The 13500-nt window shown below is 39.8% G+C and overlaps 1 protein-coding gene across 5 annotated transcripts in view; it reads right to left on the bottom strand.

Moving 5' to 3' along the window:
- The window catches only part of ESR2 (estrogen receptor 2), a 91761-nt gene that overhangs the window by 41634 nt on the left and 36627 nt on the right, over window positions 1-13500 (bottom strand). Inside the window, exons 1-2 of one of the 5 annotated variants that reach the window (XM_068947328.1) lie at window positions 7764-13039; window positions 3571-6540 (exon numbers count right to left, since the gene is read on the bottom strand). The exons of 3 other annotated variants lie outside the window; for them this stretch is intronic. The gene's annotated coding sequence lies outside the window, so the exon portion shown is untranslated. Of the gene's footprint in view, window positions 1-1736; window positions 1949-3570; window positions 6541-7763; window positions 13040-13500 lie in introns of those variants that run through there. One more of the 5 variants, XM_068947333.1, reaches the window with a different exon arrangement.

The following is a 13500-nucleotide window of genomic DNA, read 5'->3' as shown; positions in this document are numbered from 1 at the left end:
ACTGTGGATATTTTCTTCCTGTGACATTTTAAGTATATCAGGTCACCAAGAACCAAATTCACCAGGATATAAAATTATTCTTGTGATTCTACTTTCTCCAGTAATTCTTGAAGTTCAAGTAAGTTAACTAGTTCTTGAAATTCAGAGCATTTCACAGATCAACTGTGCATGTAAAGAAGCATAAGATTTATTCCAACCCTTCAGGTCTAAGAGTTTTATTTTTCTTTCTCCTTTGAAAGTACAAGGAACTGTTCAGTCACACACACTGTTACCAGTCTGAGAATGGGGACACTAGGGCTGTCTTCCTCTAACGTTGTGTTGTAGTCACTGTGTCTAAGAAACGTAAGCTGCATTTTATTTTAAAAGAAACAGAAAAACTAAGAAAGGAGGAGGAGAGACAGGGGGCTAAATCTATGTTTAAACTTTGCTCACAATTTATCTCAAAACATTTACAGGAATTTTGATCAAGTCCTGAACAAGCAAATAAAAGTTCTAAAACTTCATATTAGAAATCAGAAATTGTATTTGTTCAGTAAATGACACCATACTTCTATCTTTCGGTTCCCCCCCTCCCCCTTGGGGGGCAACAGATGAGAAAGGAATTTCAAGGATACGGATGAGGAAACATACTGCTGGCAACACTCAGCATGTCAGAATCAAATGCTACATGACTCTATGTTCAAAAGGCATTTCTCTTGCTACTCATAACCATATCAAAACTTCTACTGCATATAAAAAGGTAATAGTTCTTCATTCCCTCTATGATAAAGCTGAATCTTTTCCCAAAAGGAAATAGCACATTTGTCAGCCATTCCAAGGTCTAAATTGCATAATTTGCTCATCCCCTTACTCCCTCCAAATTGGAATTTATTTTCCCTAATAAAACTTCCCTTTTAAAATGTCCAAGATAGAAAGACCAGATCATACCTGTCGTTGCTAGACCAAAAAAAAAAAAAAAACCAAACAAATTTTGCTAGCTTTCAGACAGAGGTCCTGATGGATATGATGGAGATGTACACACATGCTGTCTCATCTTTAGTTCCTATTAAATATACCTTTTAGCATTTTCAAAAGCAACCTTAAGAAACAAGTTTGTATCTTCTTGTTTAATCAAGGAGGATTGTTTCAAAACTGAATTTCTCTTTAAGAGAATAGAATGGGAAAGCTACTAAAGTAGACACAGCAGCTGTAAGAACAAAAACAGATATTTATCAGTATGAGACCAGGAACTTGAAGAGCCTGATCCAAAGTCCATTCAAGCTAATGAAGAAACTTCCAAGAACTCCAACGTGCTTTGAATCAGACCCTAAAAATACTGTAATGCTAAGAAGTGGCTTCTGCCTTTCATTAACATATTTATTTGTGTAGTTTCTGAAAAACTGTAAGGAAAAAAAAAATAACCTCTAGAATGTATGTTCAAAATACTCCATCTGGTTTTAGTGCAACAGTCTCTTTCTAATTAGCTTCTTAAATCCAAATCTTAAAATATAGCAAACTTCTACAATTTGCTTGAATCCTAAAGAATTTTTAGAACACAAACCTGTTGAAAGACCATTTTATCTGAACAAACTGTTAGACTTTAAGAACAAATGTGTACTGGAATTAAACAAATCTCTTGATATTTTAACTAACCCATTTCATTTAGAGAGGTTTTTATTCATAAATCTAGTGGCTATCAATTGCAGAGCTTTGGCAACATTTAAAATAATAAATACTTCATTCAATATAGCACGTACCTGATTGACACTGAATAGGGTTTCTGCTCTTTAAAGTGCTCTGACAGCATTACATGTCAGCAAGGTTTTCACATAGCAATTCTGGATTTGTTTTCCTTCTTTCCTTTATCTCAGATTCTAAAGCAGCTGTGCCCACCACCACTTAGTCATCAGATCTGAAATATCAATCTTTTTAAAGCAATGTGATGCCAGCTCATCAGTGCAAGATTACATAGATACTATCAGTGTTTCCTCTCCCTGTGAAGGCAAGACCTAAACAGAAGTTCCTCCTCCTCCTTTCTGACATAACAAGCTTCTGAATTTGTCGTTCACTGCAGTTAAAGCTCTTACATGATTGAACCATCTTATAAGCCAAGTATTCTCATATGTAGTACAGAAATATGAATGATTAACTAATCAGCAAGCCTGGATGCAAACAAACAGTTTTTAAAAAGCTAAATCAAACTTTTAAAATCTTCTCAAGAGGAAAACCTCAAATAGAACTAGCAAATGCTCTGAACTTGCAGTGTGCTTATTTTAGGCATTCCAGGCAACATAATTAATAAAAATAAATAAATAAATAACTGCTTCTATATTGTTTTAAAAGACCAAATACATAAACACAGGTCCTAGGGGGTGTGTGTGTATGTGTGTGTTTGTTTGTTTGTTTGTTTTTAGAAGAATACAACTATATGCTTTTTTAAACAAAGCACATTAACTAGAAGCCATTTAAGACAATATCTTTATTTTACCAAGTTAAATGGAATCTCTTGTCCAAGTTAGGAAATCAGACTGTTGTCAACCCATGCAGCTGAAACAGTCCTGCCACCTTTGCGATCAACAGCTTCCCTGCAAGCACAGCCAGGACCAAGCCAAGGCAGTATTACTATCCACTCAGCCCATCTCATGCTAATGCAGTTTTTCCTCAGCATCAAATCTGCCCTTTTTTCTTGTTTCTATGTTCTTTTCCTTGAGCCTCCCCATCTCTTCTCATTACTATTTTGCAGATCTAAATGCAGCTGCTTTTAATCTGCTCCCAGCAATTCCCTTCATTCTGGCAGATAACGCCTTTTGCAAAGCTACAGGGGATTGAAATCCCAACTGCCAGCACTTTTTCATGATTAGTTCTTGTACGGAGTCAGACCTGTGACTGGGCTGCTTTCCCTTCAGGCCTGATTCATCCAGGCCCAAGCACAGCCCCCAAACCACCTCTACCAGCCCCTGATCCCGCGAAGCCCCTTTACTCTCGATACCTGCCCTTGCCTGCAGCTTCCCCTCTGTTTTTTAGGGACCGCTCTTTAGCCCCTTTCACAGGACAGCAACAGAAATTCTATCCTTAACAGGCCCTTTATTTTCCCCAGATGGATGGCAAAAACCCTCAAAACCAGAGAGCACAGAGGGGATGCTACCCTAAGCACCTATGGGGTTCAGACAGCCAGCCATCAGCAAAAGTTAGACTTGTGAGGACATCAGTGGGGTCAAAAGATCCTTAAGGCTGTCTTCTCCCCATGAAGTCCAAGGGAAGTCAACTAGTGGTACAGACACTTGCTCTTTGGTTTGGGCAGTACACCCAGAAGCTACAGCAATCCTTGTCATCAGCCGTATTATAGCACATCAGGTTTCTGCACAAGAAAATATTCTGTGTTTGACTGCCTTCAATAACTTCAAAATGTGTTACCAGAGGCACATCTAAGAGCTAATGTACACGTCCTGCCTGGCAGTCAGTCTTGACAAAGATTATCACAACACAGGTGCACCCCTGCAGAAGTGTCTATAAAACACAGGGCTAAGAGGGGAAAGGAGAACAAGGACTATGCATACAAACTAAGTATTAGGAACAGCATTAAATAGTTACCTGTGAATTGTACCCCTCTGCTCCATTCAGAGCTTCCCTCAGTTGCGAGCCACAGCTGTTCCAGGTAATGTAAGCGAACACCTTCCATCAAGGCAAATTAAGTTTTTAGTAAGGATATTTCATGTGCTAGAGAACCAGATGGAATAAAAACACACTAGATAAACAACTAGAAACACATTGGCATTAGGCAAGAGATAAAGAAAAATAAGTTGGGTTTCCTTCTCTCTCTTTTATATAAATAATGTATACTAATGTTTCCTAAAACAATACAAAAAAGAGAAGGTCTTTAATTAATGTATTTTCCTGGCAGGGTTGGGGGAGGGGATGGGGAGAAGTGGTCAAGACAGCAGTTTCCATGCCTAGAAAGGGATGATTAGACTCTGAACTACAGCAGTTTGTAACTGGAGCAGCACCTGTGTACCAGTTATGCGGAGCAGCTATGAGGAGCCTTGAGAATACACAAGGCAAAAATAAATTCAGATAAGATGTAGCTCAGGATGGTATGCTTCCCTGTGTATACAAGTGCATGAAGGCAAATTCATTAATGTCAATACATCCAAAAAGCAATTCCCTAAGACAAAGGTGTTGTAGCGAATAAAATGGGTAAACTGACCTGCTTGAAATCCCAGGCCCATCACTGGATAAATTGTGTATTGCCTCAGACAGGAGTTACCTTCATCAGCATCACCCAAGATCATTCAAGGCTGGGCAGCTCCTGGGTCCATTGGAGGATTCACCATCCCAGTTCAACCTGCCGCTGTCTGTAAACTCTCCTTAGCATTCACAGTACCTTTAGCACCCCAGGTCTCATAATCACAACCTGGCCTTCCAGCAAATTTAAGCAATATAAGCAATTTAAAGAGTGTTTGACTTGAGGATTCACCTAACAAAGAACCTCTTCACTACCTCTCACAGGTTTCAAAGACGTTAGAATAAAAGGATAACACTGAAGGAGGAGCAAAGAAAAAACACCAATACAGAACTACAGAAGCAATTTTTTTTTGGACAACTTTCATCAGTGCTTAGATGTTCTTGCATGCCTATTATTATATTGCTGTGGCACTCTCCTTAAAGACACCAGTAGGTAACTGTAAAAAGAAGTTCCACAATTTTGTTGCAGTATCTCACCTACTCATAAAACGAACTAAAGTTTAAGGAAGAGAAGTGTGTCATACTAAATTTGCAGAAATAAATATAATTATGTCTACAAGAATTCGAAGGAAACCACCCATCCCTGTATTATCTTGGGTAAAGATAAAAGGCTACAATATTCCTCATCACCCATGAATGTCCAGTGAGTGGGTGAATCCCTCTTTACACCTTGCTGTGTGCGCTTCCATCCCGGCACCCTATTTAATGCACTTTATTCCCTAACTATTACTAAAACAAATGAAAGAAATCAGTATCACCCAGACAGGCTCTTTTCCAATCCACACAGAAAAGCTTCCTTGAAACACCAGTTTTCAACACAGCCACCTGGTTCACAGCAGCACCTTGGAGTATGCTAAAGCTTTCAGCCACAGTACTAGACCCTCTCCTCAAGACTCCTAGCTTAAAGCTGAGCAGGGACATCTCCGCACAGCTCCCTACCACGATGCTGGATGCAGGTTCTAAATCTTTATGCAGGTTCTAAATCTTTATGCAGGTCCAATCTTCAGAAGCTCATCTGAAGTCATAAACAGCTCTGCCATTGCACCAAATAACCTATGGAGTTAACACTCTTTCTTCCTTGGGCTCCAGGAAGCTTCTGTTTTTCAGTTTTTATCCAGGTCTGTTAATGAGCGGGCTGGAATTTAACAAAATATTTTCTAGTAGGTTCATCCTACAACAAACAAAAAAACCCACTAAAGTGGTAAATGTTACATTATTGCAACATACATTAGGATTTAAGATTGCTGTGATATTTTCTTTTCAATCAGTTGATTAGTGTCTTGGCAGCAGACAAGCAGAGGTCAAAGGCTGCAAGTCATTGGCTGAGCCCACGGAACCTGTGTTTCTTAAGTCTATGCAAAAGTCTTCTGCATATGCAGAGAATTCTCCTTCTCCATTTTACCCCATGCAATACAGGTTCAACTCAGGTGGTTTTGAATTCAACTTGGATTTTAAAAGTAGGAAACTTGGATTTATTTTTAGAGCCAGACTCTCAACATGGGCCTGCAAATTTTATAAAAATCATACATGAAAAAAACCAAGAAGTCTCAGTATCACACATACAGTATACGGTATTACTCAATAGATTTGTCTGCTGGGTCCAAAGCATTTCCTCTACTGCCTCAGCTGAAACTCCCTTCAGCCCTCATTTAGGTCTTTCCAGCTGTAGGCCCCCAGGCATTGCTCAGGGTCTTGCAACATATTCCTATATCTTCCCTTGGAGGCCTGGGTCTTGAATATACTGCTATAGGAGAACACGTCTGTTAGGACTCATATGGCCTGAAGTAGCAATTAAGTTATAATAAATAAATGTTAATTTTCTTCTAGGATCTTAGCCTACATACTGATATTATGAAGGAGGTGACCTCACTTCCCCAAAAGCAAGAAAATACCTTGTTTCTCCAGTCATTCTCTTTCCATTCTCTTTGTTGCTTGAGATATCAGCAACAAAGTCCTTTCTATATAGCATGAGCTCTTTCTTCCTACACACAAGCATGTTGGTAAGGAAGGTGGGGAATTTTGCTTCTTGCTGTCCATTTCCCTCTCCTTTTCACCTGCCTCCTATGACCTCCAGGCCCCAACCTGTTACTTTCTCCCCAAAGCAATTCCTCCCCATGCTTTGCAGGGCTAAAGGCTATGGAGTCATTTCCCATCTACCCTATAGTTAAACCAGCCAAGCTCTCGTTCGGGGATGGTAGTATCAATTCCTCTTCATTTAAGATAGTTACATTTAATTTATTAGACAAGTTTAGAAGAAAAGACAGTACTTACGGTGTAGGAGTCCTGGAGAAGGCTACTTTGCATACAGCCACAAAGAACCTACAGAGAAAGTTAAGCTATCTTATATGTACTGGGAAGGTGGTATCAAATGTGGCTGTGAAACATGCTATTATAAACAATAACTGCTTTGAATGACATGACTGATGTCATACACCTCAACCTAGGCTTACAGATTATTATTGCTTCCTTTTTGCTACGATTTTCATGAGGAAGTAGGCAACGGGAGCGGAAAGAATAGTTAGGCAAGGTAAAGAGGGGCTACTAACTTAAAGTAATCATTAATGAAGTGGCTTTGGTATGGGAGTGAAATGTAACTGGTCACACCCACTGCTGTTCAACAGCATTTCAACAGACATCAAGAGCTGCTGTCCTCAATTTAGTGTCTCTTTTACTATATAACTAATATACTCAAGCAAACTGAAATATACTTTCTTTCCTCAGCAGGCAACTGAATCTAACTAGAAAAGCAAAGTTCAAGATGCAGAAGCTTCTGCCAGTGGGAGAATAAGAGAAGAGAGTTACAAAGCCACCTGAAGTGGCTAAAGTATTTACAACAATTGAAGCAACGGAGGTTTATTCTTTGATCAATGTAGACACTTAAAAACAACTTGCCCTTTAAGGAGTCTGTTTAAAAAGAAACAAAACCACCACAAACCACCCACAAAATTTTAGTTTGAAAAACCAGGAGCTTTCATCTATGTTACTGCCAGGAAGCAGATCACAAAAAAGTGACTCTTCCTCAATATCTTTCTAATTCACTGTTCTCAGCATCAGACTTCATTTTGCAGCAAGTTTTGGTTCACATTTCCCTTTGAAAACAGTCTTCAACAGCAGCAGCTACTGGATGAGGTTGGGTACAACCAAGATCCAGCAAGAGAGCAGGATGACAGGCAGCTGGAGCCAGCACAGGGTCTCACAAAAACAAGATCAGGATATTTTCCAGAGTTTGAAGTTTCCCTCTTGTCTCTCTGTGCTGATGGCTTGTTTTCCCACAGCACACCCTTGTACTCTCCTCATTTCAGTTTCAGTCTGCTTTTTCCTACTCCTCAATGTCCTTTCCTTACCCTCCTAGCTGGTGGATCCAAAATCTACATCCATGCTCCCAGCAGAAGTGCCAGTCTTCCTCCCTCTCCCCATAGCCCACAGAACTGATCCAGATTAAAATTCACATAGTGAAGAATTTAAAAAAAAAAAAAAAAAGCAAACAAACAAAAAAACCCATCAGGTTCTCAAGCAAACCCTAAGAAAAGAAGAATTCTAACCTGAAACAGGTCTCCACAATAAATGCAATAATAAAAATGAAAACACCATTTTCAGTGGAATTGTGAAGCAACAGCAGCTCACGCAGGGCTGCACTTTGATGGATCTAAGAGCAGGTACAAGCCATGACTGCTTCTTCCTCTAGCAAGGCTTCCTCCAGCAGGGCTTCTAACCCAACCCATCAAACAGGCAGAACGGAGCACCCTGAAAGGCAATCAGCCCATGTGAAAAAGTGTGAGGAGGCTGTGCCCTCTGCACTCCCTTTGAGTTGATGGCTTAGCTATGGTGGTGATAATAACCACTACAGAGATGCTTTCTGAATAAGCTGGGACTAAAATTATTCCAAAATTCAGTCTTACAGGACCCACACGCCCCAACCCGCCCTGCTCCTCCAGCTTGAGGTTTGTTGTATTTTCCTTTAAGTCTGAATCAGCTGCAGGCTTGGCCCTTCAACAACAGAAACAAACAGTAAAATAATACTTCCCTTCTCCTTCTTTAATGAGGGACATGCAAAGAGAAAGAAAGGCCTCCTAGCAGCTTCAGTCACATGCAGCAGCACAATGTGGCTTACCTTTTCTCTACCTTGCAGTGGAATAGATAGGATGCCGTGCTCTTGTAAAAGACAGGAGGGTGCCACTAAGAAATGCAAGACAGTCAATACTGTTCTGTGCTCAGCAGTGCTGAACAAACCCTTGATCTGGCCTCCTGCACTCGCAGTCAAGAGCCTATGGCTGTCTCACCTTGTAGTGACCTTAGCCAAATATCCTGGAGTCTCTGAAATCAAGAATTCATTTTTTGACATGTGCATAGGCTATCAATCCCCTTAGTGCAGAAAACCTACCCAAACTAGCAGAATTTGGCAAGGTTTACAACACAGTATCAAATACCAGAAAGGATAATGATCCAAGTGAAGTTCACCAGAAGAACGGTCTTACAGACATAGACTTTCTCTTCACTTTTTATTAATAATACAAGAATGGCTGTATAGTTCTAGGTAAGTCCTACAGACAACAATGCACTCCTATTCCAAGTAGGAGTGAGAATGAAACTGATCCTTGTAAATCCTCAAGATTATCTGAAGAAAATGGCTTGCTGACAACTACTCTTAGACATGAGCAGCTGCTGTAGAGGAAAGAAAAAAAGATCTCTTTCCTCTTTCAATTGTATTAGTGCACAATTATCAAGAAAAAGGTTCAAGGATAACTCTAGAGTGGTGATTACATCAACACTCCTTGTAACAACCGACAGGAAGGCCTGCTTATGAAGTTTGCCAAATCTCAGTTGTTTGGGTTGAAGCTTGCAACTTAAGGAAGCTGCTTTACATCTAATTTTCCTCAAAATTTTTTTTGAGGAAAATTTTGGGTCTTGGAATGAGAGTAGGAAGAAAACTTAAATGAAATGTATACTGCTGTTTTACTGGGAAGCTTTAAAGTTTGGGTGCTATGAAGTGAAAACTGAATGCTTGGGAAGAGGTTAACCCCTTACATTAGGGACATGCTTCCCAGGATTCCTGCATTGTCCCAGGAAAGCAGCTCCAGATTTTCCAAGACAGCTCTTGAAGGATGCTTGTCCAAAGACTAAACAGGTCTGCTCTTAATCCAGAATCACTAGGAACTTAAGCACCGTCTTAAATACAAGCAGGCTTTAAATGTAATAGAGGTTCAGAGAAGATAGTTGCCAAGGTACTGGTCCAGAACATAACGCTTTTCACCTATTACCTTGCTAAAGAAAAGGTAATGGGGAAAAGGCAAATAGCAGAGCGCAATTTGCTTGAATTGTTGCTTCAAGAAAAAAAGACCTATAATGCCCAAAGAGGGTCTGGCTATCCAGCCAAGACTATCAACAAGGACAGTCATCTAGGTGACTGGCTGTGGCTTCACACTTACTCTGTTAAACTGTGCCCTATCTGCTGCCTCAAAGCTAGAGGGATTGGACTTAAGAGTCCCTACTAGAGGTAGGGGATAGCAATGGGGAAAGAGATTAGCAGCAGATAAGCAACTGGACGACTCTGCTTTAAAGAGCTCACCCAGTACTACATACTAGTTCTGGAAGAATAAAATCCAAAATACAGAGTCATTTGCCTTAACTATTTTATCTTTTTTTTTTTTCCCTGAAGCTGCCTGTTTCCTATGCCGCTTAGCATGTTGATTCAATAAGGCCTGAGGCCAACCAGTCCAGCCAGCAGTCTCTTTCAGTACTCCTCCTGAATTCAATCCTGGAGCTCACTTCAGGGACAGGAAAAGTATGTGGCTCAGTATAGCATTAGGAAGTTAAATGCAGAAGGTACACAGCACCCAAGTGAAGACTGTCCTGGTGAGCGCAGTTCTGGGACTCCGTAACTGCCATGAAGGTGCATGATGTTTTCAACCTAAGTGCTCATTAAACAATTTTATTGTAAGAGTTTATAGTCAACCCCTGTTTTAAGCAAATGCTTTTATCCTACCTGGGGCCTTCAGTCATTTCTCTTTGACTGAATCATACTGTTTACTTGCAGAATACATATAAAACTGTTTCTCTGATCAGAGTAGCAATCAAACAGAATAGTTCTTTTTACTCTTCCTGAAATATTCTGCACAAAAAGCTCCAAGCAATTTTTGCTTTTCTCTCAAGCTCATGTTAGAAGCATTTCTCTTTTTAGTTGGCTCTTTCCTTGCTTACTTTTAAACGCACACACCCACAAGCAGATCAAAACCTCCCAGCTTGTACTTGCATTCAGAGTGGTCTTAGAAGTGGCTTCCCATGTTTCAATTATTGTTAAACAAAGGGGCATATGATTGTTCAGCCAGAATGGAAAGCAACTAGTACACCCATCAGCTTCAAGGAGATTTTTACCCAACCTTGACGGATGTGAAAAGCAAGAAGTAACAATGGTTAGTTTTCAAAGGGCAGCTTCCATCTCAAAGTCCAATAATGCGGAGTGCACTTGAAAGGATCAGGGCCTGGACATATAAAATCAGCACCCAAAATTGATACAGACTTTGACATTTTAACCTTAATCTCTTTCTGTCATTTTCCTCACCTACAAAATGAAGGACAGAGCTCTGAGAGATCCTCACATGAAAACCAGGAGGCAGGAGGAAAGACAGGAGAAGATAGTCACAAAATCCACAGGATTTTGAACACTGAAATCAGCAGAGACAGCAGTCATTTACTTCTGCTGCACAAGTTCTCAATGTAATAAAGAGGGGGTTGGACACAAGCAACAGTGGCTTTAGTTGAGCGCAAGCAGCAGCCCTACTCGTCTCTTAAAGCTATTTTATCTCGAATACCTCAAAAAAATTCATTAGAGATATTCCACCAGTTCATTTTCCATTCTGTCAATTTCTGCATGGGCAGCGTTATGAAGAGATATATATAGTAATAGCAATAGTAGGAATTATGAAGGAATAGAACAGACCTATCAATAGATGCCCTCGCCTGAACAAATTTAAGACATAAAATGACTCTATTCAAGTATTACATGCAGATGAAACCTTTGTAACAGGCAAACACCTGCCTAGTTTATTCCTTTTGAGAGATTTAGAGAAAAAGGGCCAGAATTGTGCATACAAGAAGATATAATCAGAAGAAATAAGATATAAAAATGCAACCGACCTAGAGCTAATGAAGAAATAGCCAAGAAGGCAATGCCAAGGTCCACTGCCTGAAGAACAGAGAAAAATATCAAAAAGGGATTAGGAAGAGAAATATCATAGCGATATTCACCAGCTTGCATTCTTTGTGGTTCAGTGCATGAACCAGAGAACAAACCTGTCTTTCCTCCTCTTGTGTCCCCCTTTTCCTACCTGGAGCATCCTCAAATTCATTCCATGAATGTAACTCCAATTACATTCATGAATTAATTTAAATTGATTCTAGCAACAGTTCAATCTAATGGGCCCTGAATACTTTAAGAAGCCTTACAACCATTAATTGCTCAAACATATTTAGAATTAAGTATATAGCTCCAGCTTATTTGATATTAAAGATACTCTTGGGCTTCCACACAACCTACCACACTTCCTTACTCCAATGACAAAGAAAACGCTATGCAATCACAATCCCACTAGAGAGGAGCCCAAGATCAAGCACAAACATAGCTTTTACCAGTTCTCACTAGGGTGGTCCATGTAAGGTGAGGGCAGAAGAAGAACTTTAACTTCCTGGAGAGAAGCAAAAGGCAAGCAAGGATCTGCAGTTCATGATCTTTCACCTCAGTTCCTCATCATGTCTCTCAGAGGCCTGGGAGGGACACCATATAATGAAGCTGAACTAGGACCAATATTTTCAAGTGCTCATTAGTTTTTGGGAAGTTAAATTTCAAAGAGCTATATATCCTTTATTTTTTGGAAGTGCATATACTCAGAATATCTAAACAGACTTACTAGATATAGGATAAAGTTTTAACCGTGACGGTGCTTTGGGCAACTGAGGCAGATTTATAGAGGGAGACTATTGCTCTCGCTTACAGTCTCCGGTGCAGTACATATGCCATTATTATAGAAGAGCAGCTGCAGCCATCTGCATGCGTCTCACTGGGTGACGGACACCCATCTCCTGCAACCAAAAATAACATCTAGAAATAAAAGTAGCCTGTGTCCTGTTGTATCTTTATCCTGCTGATTTCTGCTCTGAACTTTATCTATCAGAAGATCATGTCATTTAGCCAGTCTCAGAAATGCAAATACAGGAGTACTTTATTCCAGCTCTTGTTTTGCCATTGTGCTCACTATTGAAACTTCAGCAGGTGCAAGAACCAGGAGATCTTCATGTGGTGCTTGCTGAATTGCTGCTGTTGCTCGGTAATGCACTAGTCACAAATCCAAACAAGAATCCCCTCTAAGGCTTGTCTAAAGCAGGTCCCAGCAGGCCAAGGCAGCAGACCTTTCCTATGACTGCTTAGAAAGACAGGAGCCCATCTTTGTTCCTTTCCCTTCAAGGCTGATGACTCTTGCAGAAGTACTAGGAGGAACTGACTGAATACAGCTGGTTAATCCGCTCTCCTCCAAATGTTAAACTAAATTTTTTTTGTGTGTTCTGCACTGAAAGAGGAGCCTGTAATTCTCAAGCAGACAGATTTCTATACAATGTATTTGAGGCATTCAAATTATTTCTGCCCATGCCTTTTGCAGTTTTAGAAGAAAGAGAAAGCCAGCACAATTAAGGATGCTTTTGTGTAATTTACATAGTTAGTTTCTGGTTGATATTTAAACTATTTCTTGCACATGCATTGTATAGTCTGTGTATCACTGACCAGCAAATTTCTTCAGAATCTAATTTGTTAAATGGTTTCTTCTGCCAGGAAAATGTTCCTGCTGTAATAGTGATATTTTATCCTGTCAAAAAAAATGATTAGGCTAAAACATCTTAGTAAATACCATAAACTACCCAATAACATCAAAAATTGAAGATGTACAAAGGCTACCCAATTACCCAGGGAACTTCTAAATTTGCAGGTAACAGAACTCATTTTCTGCTTCAATGAGTAATCAAGAAAATATCATTTTCTTTTATATTGATCGTGGTATAAGGCATAGCCTAAGGACAGGAGCATAAAATGGTCTATTACATTTTCTGTATTAGAATTAGAAAATCATTTTCTAAACTATTTCTCTGTTTTTTTTTCTGGGAAAGGAACCTCCTCTCTAGATATTTTTATGCCCTGTCTCCAAATTCTTCGCTGTGCGAAATTGTCTCTGGTGGAAAGATATGGCCTCTGAGAGAAATTCTGTTCTTGCTGAAGTCAGTGGAAGATTTGCC

Source organism: Struthio camelus, chromosome 5, assembly GCF_040807025.1.
Source record: "Struthio camelus isolate bStrCam1 chromosome 5, bStrCam1.hap1, whole genome shotgun sequence".
Taxonomy (NCBI): domain Eukaryota; kingdom Metazoa; phylum Chordata; class Aves; order Struthioniformes; family Struthionidae; genus Struthio; species Struthio camelus.
The sequence above is the reverse complement of the archived record's forward strand: the minus strand, read 5'-3'. Positions and strand labels throughout refer to the sequence as shown.